This window comes from Garra rufa, chromosome 2 (assembly GCF_049309525.1).
Source record: "Garra rufa chromosome 2, GarRuf1.0, whole genome shotgun sequence".
In the NCBI taxonomy this organism is placed as follows: Eukaryota; Metazoa; Chordata; class Actinopteri; order Cypriniformes; family Cyprinidae; genus Garra; species Garra rufa.
In genome coordinates, this window is record NC_133362.1 from 62,069,166 (window position 1) to 62,081,671 (window position 12,506).

A 12,506-nucleotide genomic window follows, 5' to 3' on the forward strand; every position below is an offset into this window, starting at 1 on the left:
CTAATTATTAATAATTAAATAATTATATTCTTAATAATTATTAAGAATTAAAGTTAAGCATTGGCTCGAAATATGCAGAGGTCTTTTTGGCGGGAGCGGTTGCCATGGTGAATCATAATTTCAGAGCTCCATTGATCAGGGCTTTTCATAGTCAAGCTGCAAGCACTAAACTCAGAGTCAACCTACTCAGAGTGGATTGAACTAACTCATTTCAGCTGTTCTGTAACCGAAAACTCAGAGTTTCCCATCTCAGGGTAAGTCAACTCAGAGTTCAAGTTTTAACTCAGAGTTGGTTGAACCTCCTTATTGAAACAGGCCCCTTGTGACCGTCGTTCTGTTTGTGGAAGCTTCTGTCACCAAAACATTTTTATCATATGTGTAAACATACCTGGCAGTTTACTTCTGTTTCTAACCTAAATGTCAACACCCTTCATTAATTCCCATTGAGTCCACCTGAATATTCCCAAAATTGTGCAACCCTGTGTAATTATTTATTTATGTAAGACCCAGATTATAGAAGACATGAACCAAGCAGAAGTGTTATGCTGCAAGATGTAGGTGTAACGTACTCAGGGTGACAGAGGGATGGTGCCACACAAAGAAAGAGTGTAAATATGATTTAATAAGTCCAATGGAACAAAACAGGTAAATCAAACAATATACATCAACGGAAAAACCACATAAAAATGACAACAGGATTCACAACTCCGACTGATAACTGAACAAACAAACAGACTCAAATAGTGGAGGATAACAGGGATCAGGTGCGGGACAAACGAACTGGGGATTGCAAACAGGTCACCCCAAACTGCCTGAGCGCATTTATTATTTTTACATTATTATTAATTTGTTTGCAACGTTATATTGTCCTAAAGTCTTTTTTTTTTTACTGTGTACCACTTGCATAAACACTGCAACCGTAGGTGCTGACATAGTGGTTTCGCGGGCGAACTGGGAGTACATTGATCTTGTATGAGTTTACGAGTGGGAAGTCATGGGTTTGACTGCCGTTCCAGTGCACTTTCACAGGAAGAAGGTTGGAAAAACACAAGTAACAGGTTGCCTGGAATGCAGCATTATACCCAGTCAAAAATTTTAAGCAAGTTCCATCATTCCAGTATCAAATAAGATCATGAACAATTTTAGTCTATTTGTATTTTTTTTAAGAATGGTTGTTTGAAATCTTGCAGGTTATTCTTTACAAAAACGCCAAAATTATATAAAACTAAATGCCATAAAATGGGCGTTAACTTTATTTTAACTTTCCATCAAGCACAAGAGGACATAAGCTTTCTATAGAGAGAGGGAGAGAGAGATTGATCGCAGAAAAAAGGTCCTGCAGGTGAACTATCGGTCGAGAGTCGAGACTGCTGACTATTTCAATAAAGTTAAACAGGTAGGTAACAACAATCAATTGAATGTGTTTTACAGTTACATTTAGTTGACACCAAATGCCCGATAAATATCTGAAATTATTAGCTTGGGTGATGTGTTGACTGTAGAATTTGAAGGATTGTAGTTTGCTGGTCTAGAAGCATTTCTTGTTTTGTCAAGATTTCTCTCAGTAAAACTGCAAGAGATTAACATAAATGTTAATTGCCTGACCCTTCATTCAAGTTAGCGTTTGACATTGAAACATAAAAAAAGCTGGTGAGTCCACCAAATTGGCCATAGGCTCCGGACGGACGCCTGTAGGGGCACCCTGGCGCCACGAGGAAGGCCACAAAAGGCCTTTGGATGCACCTAACCGCCTAGTCTTCCTCACAGCCTTCCTCAGTGCCACGGAACGCCTATTTCGCCCACTAACCACCTAAACTTCACCACAGCCTTCCCCAGTGCCGCGAAATGCCTATTTCGCCCACTAATCACCTAAACTTCACCATAGTCTTCCTCAGTGCCACGGAACGCCTATTTCGCCCACTAACCACCTAAACTTCACCATAGTCTTCCTCAAAGCCCGCAGAGTGCCTATTTTGACCCCTAACCACCTAAACTTCACCAAGGTCTTCCCCGGTGCCGCAGAGTGCCTGTTTTGACCCCTAACCACCTAAGCTTCGCCACGGTCTTCCTCGAAGCCTGCAGAGTGCCTATTTTGACCCCTAACCACCTAAACTTCATCTTTCCACTATCGTGGCCGGTCGACCGTATGGGCATGGCCGCGAGGTGCCTTTCGTGCCCGCTAAACACCTATTTTTGTCCCAGAGAGAGGTCACTCTAAATCGGTCCCGAAAGATCGCAGGACCTCGAAATTCGACACGAGGGTAGCCGAGGGCGTCCCGAGTTGCAGTCCAGAGTTTGAAATTTCTGCTTCCTTCCTAAGTGCGCGTTTCGGCAGTTCAGCATGATCCATACGCAATTCGGCTTTCTCCATCCCTGAGGGTCTTTCTGGTCCCCAGTGACTACCGGCAGGCCAAGTTTGGGGCCGAACGGCAGAGCATCCCACATACCACTTATCCCATGCAGTTTCACAGTTGTTTCGTGGACAGCAGAGCACGAGGGCTGTTTTGCAGCCCCTCAGACACCCAGGGGCCGAAGGGGGGGGCGGCGACAAGCGCAACTTATTCCATTGACTTTTTATAGGCGCTTCGTGGACGTTGGCCGATCGGCCCAAAATTGACATATACGGCACGTCACGGTCCCCCGGGGCGGCCCCCAAAGTTCCGTGTCCGTATCTGCTCGATCGGCTGAAAAAGACCCCCTTGACTGCGAGACACCTGTAAAACTTCCATTGAATAAGTTGGGAGGCCCAGTCAAGTAAGTTACAGGTGGGACTTTCCCTCTTGTGCGGTCCGTTTTTGAGGTCAGACATCAAAGAATCCACCAAGAAAGCTATTGGGTGGCTCCTAGCCTCCTCCTGAAGCACCCAGAGGTGCTCAATCCTCAGAATTCTACTGACCACGAACAGCCTATTTTTTATAATGGGATAGATTATACGTGGGACATCCAGATCTCAGCTTCTGGACGTGCTATCAAGCTGAAACCTACGTTCCTGCGCTGGCCTCATTATAAAAAACAGGCTGTTCGTGGTCAGTGGAATTCTGAGGGTTTAACACCTCAGGGTCCTTCAGGAGGATGGGGGGAGCCACCTCAATAAGTTCTTTAGTGTATTAATTGATGTTTGACCACAGAAGCGGACCACACAAGAGGGAACATCCCACCTCTAACTTACTTAACAGGGCCTCCACAGGCTTTCCGTGGACAGTGCATTTTTAAGCATATTAAGCCGTTTTAGGTGATCTAATGTACATAGAACTGCTGGGTAGTGTTCCCTGAGCACTGTACTGTAGAAATGTGTCCATAAAACCACTGTAGTTATGAAATATGACTTACTACTGTACCGTCCACAGAAAGCCTGTGGAGGCCCTGTCAAATAAGTTCTCCATGAAATACTCCATGAAATACCAGATTGACCCGCCACGAGCTAAAGTCTCCCAATATCTTAAATGCTACACATTACAGGGGGTCATTATTTGGACCGCTTTATTTCATTTCATTTTTTTTTCTAATACGGGGGCATGAAAAAAGAGATGACATTGCCTTGATCGGGTTTGTGAATACTGGGTGAGGGAAGGGACTTTCGTAACTCCTCCCATTTGGAGTGAGGGGGGTGACGAAAATCATGTTGGCAGGTGTCGGCACCCTAGATTACCCTTGGTGAGCGTAGTGGTTTACCACAGTGTGCGCACAGGTCCACGGGCGTAGAGACACATCTCGAGTTTCTCTTCATCAGCGCATAAATCTTTTGCCTTTTACTAAAGATTTCCGTGGAGGGGAACCTTTGCGAGTGACCTGTATTTTTGGGGGCTCTGCTCACAGCAGAGCTACACTAGAGTGTCAAGAGCAGAGTCAATCTGGCCACCCGCCAGCGTGCAGTGGAACGAAGCGTGCTTCGTCATGGACTGTGTTTGCAGCCTTTGCGCTTCCAGCTTCGCAACTTCAAATTTATTTAGCCAGCATGGAAAGACAGCGCTCTCTCGTCCATGACGGGCTCAAACAAAGATGGCTTCAGCTCTTTTGGCCCTATCAGTGACTCGTGCGCTTCGAGCCTTCTATTTTGACCCCGAAAGCCAGCGTCTGCTGCCTGCGTTGTTGGTATAGTATAACTGGCACCCGTACGAAAAATGGAGGTGGCAGAAAGGAGCTCAGTGCACAAAAAGCCTGCCGTGACCCGGATTCGAACCGGGGTTGCTGCGGCCACAACGCAGAGTACTAACCACTATACGATCACGGCGTGCCACTGGCTCACGCCTGGTGGTGCCGGCCGTCCCAATGCAAAAAGGGTCAGCGGCGTGTTTTATTCCTGTTGGAGAGAGGGCACACAAATCCGTGCGAGGAACACGGAAGAAAAGAGCCCGGCCGCTTCTCCTCAGCACCGGTGAACAGCGTAGTCGGCAGGATTCGAATCTGCGCGGGGAGACCCCAATGGATTTCTAGTCCATCGCCTTAACCACTCGGCCACGACTACGATGTCTTCTGTCCCATTGTCGACCTCAAAGTTGGGTGAAAAAGCCGTGAACTAGCTACCGCTTTGCTCAACTCGCCTAGCGTAAAACTCCTAAAGGGGAAAACAGCCCACCTCAAGCAAAGAAACATTCATGAAGGGGAAGCATAGCAAACACTGTATGTGAAGTCTGTCACATCTTTAAGCGTATGCCGCCACACGGCAGAGCTGGACCGGCACGACACCAAGCTGAGGCCGCCGACAAGAAGACGGCCCTTCGCCTGAACAGGGACTTGAACCCTGGACCCTCAGATTAAAAGTCTGATGCTCTACCGACTGAGCTATCCAGGCTCTTGTGCTTTGAGCGTCTCTTACGTTTTATATAAGAACACTTTCTCCACAAGCCGCCCGGCAGAAGAAAAAGCTGGTGAGTCCACCAAATTGGCCATAGGCTCCGGACGGACGCCTGTAGGGGCACCCTGGCGCCACGAGGAAGGCCACAAAAGGCCTTTGGATGCACCTAACCGCCTAGTCTTCCTCACAGCCTTCCTCAGTGCCACGGAACGCCTATTTCGCCCACTAACCACCTAAACTTCACCACAGCCTTCCCCAGTGCCGCGAAATGCCTATTTCGCCCACTAATCACCTAAACTTTACCATAGTCTTCCTCAGTGCCACGGACGCCTATTTCGCCCACTAACCACCTAAACTTCACCACAGCCTTCCCCAGTGCCGCAAAATGCCTATTTCGCCCACTAATCACCTAAACTTCACCATAGTCTTCCTCAAAGCCCACAGAGTGCCTATTTTGACCCCTAACCACCTAAACTTCACCAAGGTCTTCCCCGGTGCCGCAGAGTGCCTGTTTTGACCCCTAACCACCTAAGCTTCGCCACGGTCTTCCTCGAAGCCTGCAGAGTGCCTATTTTGACCCCTAACCACCTAAACTTCATCTTTCCACTATCGTGGCCGGTCGACCGTATGGGCATGGCCGCGAGGTGCCTTTCGTGCCCGCTAAACACCTATTTTTGTCCCAGAGAGAGGTCACTCTAAATCGGTCCCAAAAGATCGCAGGACCTCGAAATTCGACACGAGGGTAGCCGAGGGCGTCCCGAGTTGCGGTCCAGAGTTTGAAATTTCTGCTTCCTTCCTAAGTGCGTGTTTCGGCAGTTCGGCATGATCCATACGCGATTCGGCTTTCTCCATCCCTGTTTTAGTTTTTTAGTTTTATTTATTTATTTGATCAGGGACAGTGCACAAACAACATTAGTCTAAAATAAGAAAAGATGTCATGTGCCAGGTTATAGCAAAAATGCTAATTTCCACCTGCAATCCCTGGACAGGTTGTTGTTATGCTTACAAAAGTTTATCAAATATATACAGAAAAATGCATAGAAAATTCACATCATAAAAGTACATTCTATCATTCATTCACTCACTCACAATTTAAAACGTTCATATCACAGTCATTTAGTGCATACAGATTTGCTTTGATAATAACCACTGTTTGGTCAAGCATGTAAAAGTGCAATAGTTTGAAATGAAATAATTTCATTTGGAAGAGTGTTCCAAAGGCTCGCTGCTTTATAAAAGAAAGATTGTTGACCAAATGCCGTTTTGCATCTTGCAACGCTGCACTCTCCTCTGACTGTCGACCGTGTAGTTCTGGAAATTCTCTCCGAATTGAGTGTGAAAAATTTTTTCAAAGGGGGAGCAGCGATGTTATGGATTATTTTAAACAGGACAGAAATTTGATTATATTTAATAAGATTTTCGAAACTCAAAAAGTTATATTTACTTTGTACTTTACAATGATGGTACAGTCGAGGTTTTTTATCATGAATTTTTATGGCCCTTTTATATAATGATTCAAGTGGTTTTAACGATGTTTTGCATGCCTGAGACCAACTAGGGTCTTTCTGGTCCCCAGTGACTACCGGCAGGCCAAGTTTGGGGCCGAATGGCAGAGCATCCCACATACCACTTATCCCATGCAGTTTCACAGTTGTTTCGTGGACAGCAGAGCACGAGGGCTGTTTTTCGTAGCAAAAAATTGCCGACTCGGTATGCCGTCGAGGGCCACGTGACACCGCGTTCGGCGAAATTTGGGGCCCCTCAGACACCCAGGGGCCGAAGGGGGGCGGCGACAAGCGCAACTTATTCCATTGACTTTTTATAGGCGCTTCGTGGACGGTGGCCGATCGGCCCATAATCGACATATACGGCACGTCACGGTCCCCCGGGGCGGCCCCCAAAATTCCGTGTCCGTATCTGCTCGATTGGCTGAAAAAGACCCCCTTGACCGCGAGACACCTGTAAAACTTCCATTGAATAAGTTGGGAGGCCCAGTCAAGTAAGTTACAGGTGGGACTTTCCCTCTTGTGCGGTCCGTTTTTGAGGTCAGACATCAAAGAATCCACCAAGAAAGCTATTGGCTGGCTCCTAGCCTCCTTCTGAAGCACCCAGAGGTGCTCAATCCTCAGAATTCTACTGACCACGAACAGCCTATTTTTTATAATGGGATAGATTATACGTGGGACATCCAGATCTCAGCTTCTGGACGTGCTATCAAGCTGAAACCTGCGTTCCTGCGCTGGCCTGGACATGCCCTAATGACGGTGAGAATTTGAAGAAGATTGGAGAAACTTGAAAATTTTGCCAAAAAAAAAACTCCCCTTTGAGGTTTTTCCAGCCAGATTTTCAAGTTTCTCCAAACTTCTTGAAATTCACCACAGGAGCTGGGAATGTCCAGACTAGCGCAGGAACGCGGTTTTCAGCTTGATTGCACGTCCAGAGGCTGAGATGTCCCACGTACAATCTATCTCATTATAAAAAACAGGCTGTTCGTGGTCAGTGGAATTCTGAGGGTTTAACACCTCAGGGTCCTTCAGGAGGATGGGGGGAGCCACCTCAATAAGTTCTTTAGTGAATTAATTGATGTTTGACCACAGAAGCGGACCACACAAGAGGGAACATCCCACCTGTAACTTATTTAACAGGGCCTTCACAGGCTTTCCGTGGACAGTGCATTTTTAAGCATATTAAGCCGTTTTAGGTGATCTAATGCAGTGTTTTTCAACCTTTTTTGAGCCAAGGTACATTTTTAATTGAAGAAAAATCACAAGGCACACCAACAATCGAAACTGTAAAAAAATGTATTTCTGTAGCCTATATTACTAATATACAGCCATTCTTATCGAAGTGTCTTGAACAGGAATCAAATAAAAAAAGAAAAAAGTATTTTATGATCTTTAATATTCAGGGTTCGAAATTAACTTTTTTGCTTGGTCTACTTCAAAAAGTTAGGAGCACCAGAAAAAATTTTAGGAGCACTCACTGAATATTAAGGAGCACCACAACTGTCAATTGAGCAGATCAGCCAGCACTCATCCCGGCATATCTTTTTAGTAATGCACCAAACTAAATTCTTCATGGCTGATTCTGATTGCTGATGCTTTACAAGCAAATGGGCTGACTCTAGAATCTAAAAGGCTTTTTAAAAAATATTTATTTTAAACCTTAAGGAAGGGACAAGAATATATTTAAAATATGAGTACATGCATGTTTATTTTCTCTATTATAGGTAGAGCCATTTAAATTAGAGGCAGCCACTGCATTTTTAAACAATCAATGTTAGAAATAACAAAAAATAAACTACACAATTCTTTCTTAATCCTATTAAGTGCAAACAATAACTGCCATAATCAAAGCAGGCTACTCTCTCAATTTCAAAGTGCAAATAGAGACCACATTTTTCAAACATGATGCAGAGCTATTGACAAATACACAACCTATGAACCTATTACAACCCACATATACTAATAACAGCCTAGATATGTTATGTAGCCTAATTTGCGCACATTGGGGAGTCGCTCTCTAAACCCCATGTATCAAAATTGCCTTTGAATGCGCGTGCGTGTTTTGCTTTCGGTTTCGTTTTAACGATCTCACGAAACTGTCGGCGGTGCTGAGCGTGCTTTAACACATTAATTTAACAAAAGAACTTGAAAGTGGGGGACCACAAACGGGATTTCAAAAAGTCTGATGTGAATGTATGCCTCGTTGTACATTATATACTGAGGCGGAGGCGCCAGAATTACATCTGACAGAATGTGCACTATAGGCCTACTATATTTCTTCATAAGCATATTGTGAAGAGATTTTAATGGTCAAAAATCACAATCAAGTTACATCACACACCCTTAATTGCAATGCAGTTTGTGCAAATCCGAAACGGAGGTTGAGAGAGAGAGAGAGAGAGAGAGAAAGGGAGAGAGAGAATTGGAGCAAAAAAAAACGTTCGGTTTCAGCGGAGCGCAGTGTCAGTGACGGAGTGATTGACGGCTAATATCTCAAATCTCAATTTAAGCTAAGAATTTAAAGAGTGTAAAGAAATGAAAACAAGTCGCACCACAACAATTTCTCGCAAAAAATGCTCCCAAATATATTTAGAGGTCGCGCAGATTCAATTTTGGGAGCATATGCGACAATTTTGAGCCCTGATATTCCTTTTTCTGTCAAATAAAAAGTGCAATTAACAATATACAGTCATTCTTATCAAAGTGTCTTGAATAGGAATCAAACAAACACAATGAAAACAGTATTTTTTTTTACTTTCATATTTCTACCCACTCAGTGTGAAACCTGGGCCTGTTTTAGGTGAAATTGAATAATTTCCCCGGGCACACCTGACGATCTCTCACGGCACTCTAGTGTACCGCGGCACAGTGGTTGAAAAACACTGCCCTAGATTACCCTTGGTGAGCGTAGTGGTTTACCACAGTGTGCGCACAGGTCCAAGGGCGTAGAGACACATCTCGAGTTTCTCTTCATCAGCGCATAAATCTTTTGCCTTTTACTAAAGATTTCCGTGGAGGGGAACCTTTGCGAGTGACCTGTATTTTTGGGGGCTCTGCTCACAGCAGAGCTACACTAGAGTGTCAAGAGCAGAGTCAATCTGGCCACCCGCCAGCGTGCAGTGGAACGAAGCGTGCCTCGTCATGGACTGTGTTTGCAGCCTTTGCGCTTCCAGCTTCGCAACTTCAAATTTCTTTAGCCAGCATGGAAAGACAGCGCTCTCTCGTCCATGACGGGCTCAAACAAAGATGGCTTCAGCTCTTTTGGCCCTATCAGTGACTCATGCGCGTCGAGCCTTCTTTTTTGACCCGGAAAGCCAGCGTCTGCTTCCTGTGTTGTTGGTATAGTATAACTGGCACCGCACCCGTACAAAAAATGGAGGTGGCAGAAAGGAGCTCAGTGCACAAAAAGCATGCTGTGATCCGGATTCGAGCCTGGGCTGCTGCAGCCACAACGCAGAGTACTAACCACTATACGATCACGGCGCGCCACTGGCGCACGCCTGGTGGTGCTGGCCATCCAAATGCAAAAAGGGCCAGCGGCGTGTTTTATTTCCGTTTGAGAGAGGGCACACAAATCCGTGCTAGGGACGCGGAAGAAAAGGGCCCGGCCGCTTCTCCTCAGCGCCGTTGAACGGCGTAGTAGGCAGGATTCGAACCTGCACGGGGAGGCCCCAATGGATTTCTAGTCTTTCGCCTTAACCACTCGGCCCCGATGTCCTCTGTCCCGTTGTAGACCTCAAAGTTGGGTGAAAAAGCCATGAACTGGCTACCGCTTTGCTGAACTCGCCTAGCGTAAAACTCCTAAAGGGGAAAACAGCCCACCACAAGCAACGAAACATTCCCGATGGGGAAGCATAGCAAACACTGTATGTGAACTCTGTCACATCTTTAAGCATACGCCGCCACACGGCAGAGCTGGACTGGCACGACAACAAGCTAAGGCCGCCGACAAGAAGATGGCCCTTCGCCTGAACAGGGACTGGAACCCTGGACCCTCAGATTAAAAGTCTGATGCTCTACCGACTGAGCTTTCCGGGCTCTTGTGCTTTGTGCGGCTCTTACGTTTTATATAAGAACACTTTCTCCACAAGCCGCCTAGCAGAAGCTCACTTGCCACAGGAGCTACGGGATAAAGGCCGCACGCAATTACGTCAGTGAGAGGAAAGCCCAAAGGCCTTGGAAGGCCCAACCACCGTCTCAAAAAGCTAAAGATGAAAGGGCAAATGCCCGCCCGTAGTCAGCAGGGTTTGAACCTGCGCGGGGAGGCCCCAATGGATTTCAAGTCCATTGCCTTAACCTCTCGGCCACGACTACGCCTGCCTGGGGACCGCCTGCTCTCTTGGCTGGAGGCGGGCAGCACAGGATGCCACCGAGCTTCAGGCGCAAAATCCAACTGAAGTGTGAGGTGGCAAAAAGGAGCTGGACGTCCCCGTCGCTCAACGGCAAAGGGCTGCCGTGACCCGGATTCGAGCATTCTTTTCTGACCGCGTAAATCCGGCACCAAGCGCCTGCGTTGGTGTTATAGTGGTGAGCATAGCTGCCTTCCAAACAGTTGACCCGGGTTCAATTCCCGGCCAACGCATTATTTACGGCTGTGGTTGTCCTTGAGGCAGAACTCCTTCTGTGACCTCTGTCTGCCCCAAAAGCTTTTGGATGAGTCGTTCAACAGCAGCAAAGAACTAGGTCTCCCCGTCAGGGAATCGAACCCTGTTCTCGCGCGCGGCAGCCGGGAATTGTTTAGCTAAACGACCTTACACCGTTTCCCATTCATTCTCAATGGTAGTGCTAAACCACTACGGATGCAATATTCTTTTGTCCACTGACGCTCTCGTGGCGCTCTTCCGTGTTTCGTCACCCCCGGGAAGTTTCAAATCGCCATTTTCCTACAGGCTTCGTTCATTTTATTCAGCACGTCTATCAAAGGTAAGTTACTTTATTTATGTATATTACCTAGCTTACGTTTTTTGGTGCTGTTAATAATGATATCCAATTAGTTGTTGAGCGAAAACGCCCGCTTTGCTCCATTAAACTTTACGCTGTTGGCTTTTATTTACTATTATATAATCAAAGGTTGATTTGCAGCAAAGTTATGAATGAACATGATCGTTTTATATATTCATGTGTACAGTTTTTATGTCATTCGGTTAAATTGTCCGTTTAGTTACCTTACTCGTTTGGCTTGTGGTAAATACGAGCTAAATAATGAATATGTTTTTTTTTTACATTTACGTGAATGGTTTTCATTTGGTGATGTTACATAGTCTACGTATAGCATAGATTTCAGTAGTGATGTGTTGATAACTCACAGATACTGTCCTACTGCCTGACCAATTACACATTGCACTGGCTAAGGTAGCTTACTGTGGTAAATAGTTTGTGCCTGTTATGTTTTTAGGCCAAATTAAGTAAGGTAGACTTTAATATATGTCCTTTACGTTGAACAAGGCTTAATAGCCTAATTGTAGAAACAAATTTATGGGTTTTATAATAATTATACAACTTTCAATGTGTGAAATAATAGAAACTCATTAAACAACATCACCGTTTTAGATAAAGCTACCAAACCATCTGTAAAAATCTCTAAATATTATTCCCTGTCATGCACAAGGCTTGTTTTCTTTCAGAATATCCCTTTATTGTGTTTATATACAGTACTAAATCCATATTTTTTATGTTTAATATACTGTACTCACTTAAATTCATTAAACTCTGACACCATTTGAGATAAAGTTATCAAACCAGCTGTAAACATCTCTAAATATTATTTCCTTGTCATGCACAAGGCTTGTTTTTATATACGGTACTAATAATAAAAGGAATATTCAGAAAAACAAACCTTGTGAATGACGGAATAATATTTAGAGATTTTTACAGTTGGTTTGATACCTTTATCTCAAACGGTGTCGAGTTTAATGAATTTAAGTGGGTAAAGTATATTAAACATATAAAAAAATACAGATTCAGTACTGTTTGTAAAAACAATAAAGACATATTTTGAAAAAAAAAAAAGCCTTGCGCATGACAAGGAATAATATTTGAAGTTTTTTTTTTTTTTTTACAGATGGTTTGGTAGCTTTATCTCAAATGGTGCTGTTGTTTAATGGATTTCTATTATTTCATACACTGAAGGCTCCATTTTTGGAATTAGCCTTTTATGTGTTTATCATAATTGTAATTTTTAATGTATGCAATAATATAAATCAATA

General features: G+C 44.7%; 6 non-coding genes across 6 annotated transcripts; 2 read left to right on the forward strand and 4 right to left on the reverse strand.

Annotated features, from left to right (window-relative positions):
• Nucleotides 1–3,708: 3,708 nt before the first annotated feature.
• Nucleotides 3,709–3,823, forward strand: LOC141327233 (U5 spliceosomal RNA). The gene has a single exon (XR_012354540.1). It is a non-coding gene; the product is annotated as a U5 spliceosomal RNA (small nuclear RNA).
• A 336-nt stretch (nt 3,824–4,159) lies between these two features.
• On the reverse strand, nt 4,160–4,231 carry trnah-gug (transfer RNA histidin (anticodon GUG)). Its single transcript has one exon. It is a non-coding gene; the product is annotated as a tRNA-His (tRNA).
• A 152-nt stretch (nt 4,232–4,383) lies between these two features.
• trnas-aga (transfer RNA serine (anticodon AGA)) lies at nt 4,384–4,465 on the reverse strand. Its single transcript has one exon. It is a non-coding gene; the product is annotated as a tRNA-Ser (tRNA).
• A 254-nt stretch (nt 4,466–4,719) lies between these two features.
• On the reverse strand, nt 4,720–4,792 carry trnak-uuu (transfer RNA lysine (anticodon UUU)). Its single transcript has one exon. It is a non-coding gene; the product is annotated as a tRNA-Lys (tRNA).
• A 4,463-nt stretch (nt 4,793–9,255) lies between these two features.
• On the forward strand, nt 9,256–9,370 carry LOC141327234 (U5 spliceosomal RNA). The gene has a single exon (XR_012354541.1). It is a non-coding gene; the product is annotated as a U5 spliceosomal RNA (small nuclear RNA).
• Nucleotides 9,371–10,532: 1,162 nt separating this feature from the next.
• On the reverse strand, nt 10,533–10,614 carry trnas-uga (transfer RNA serine (anticodon UGA)). The gene has a single exon. It is a non-coding gene; the product is annotated as a tRNA-Ser (tRNA).
• Nucleotides 10,615–12,506: the final 1,892 nt, after the last annotated feature.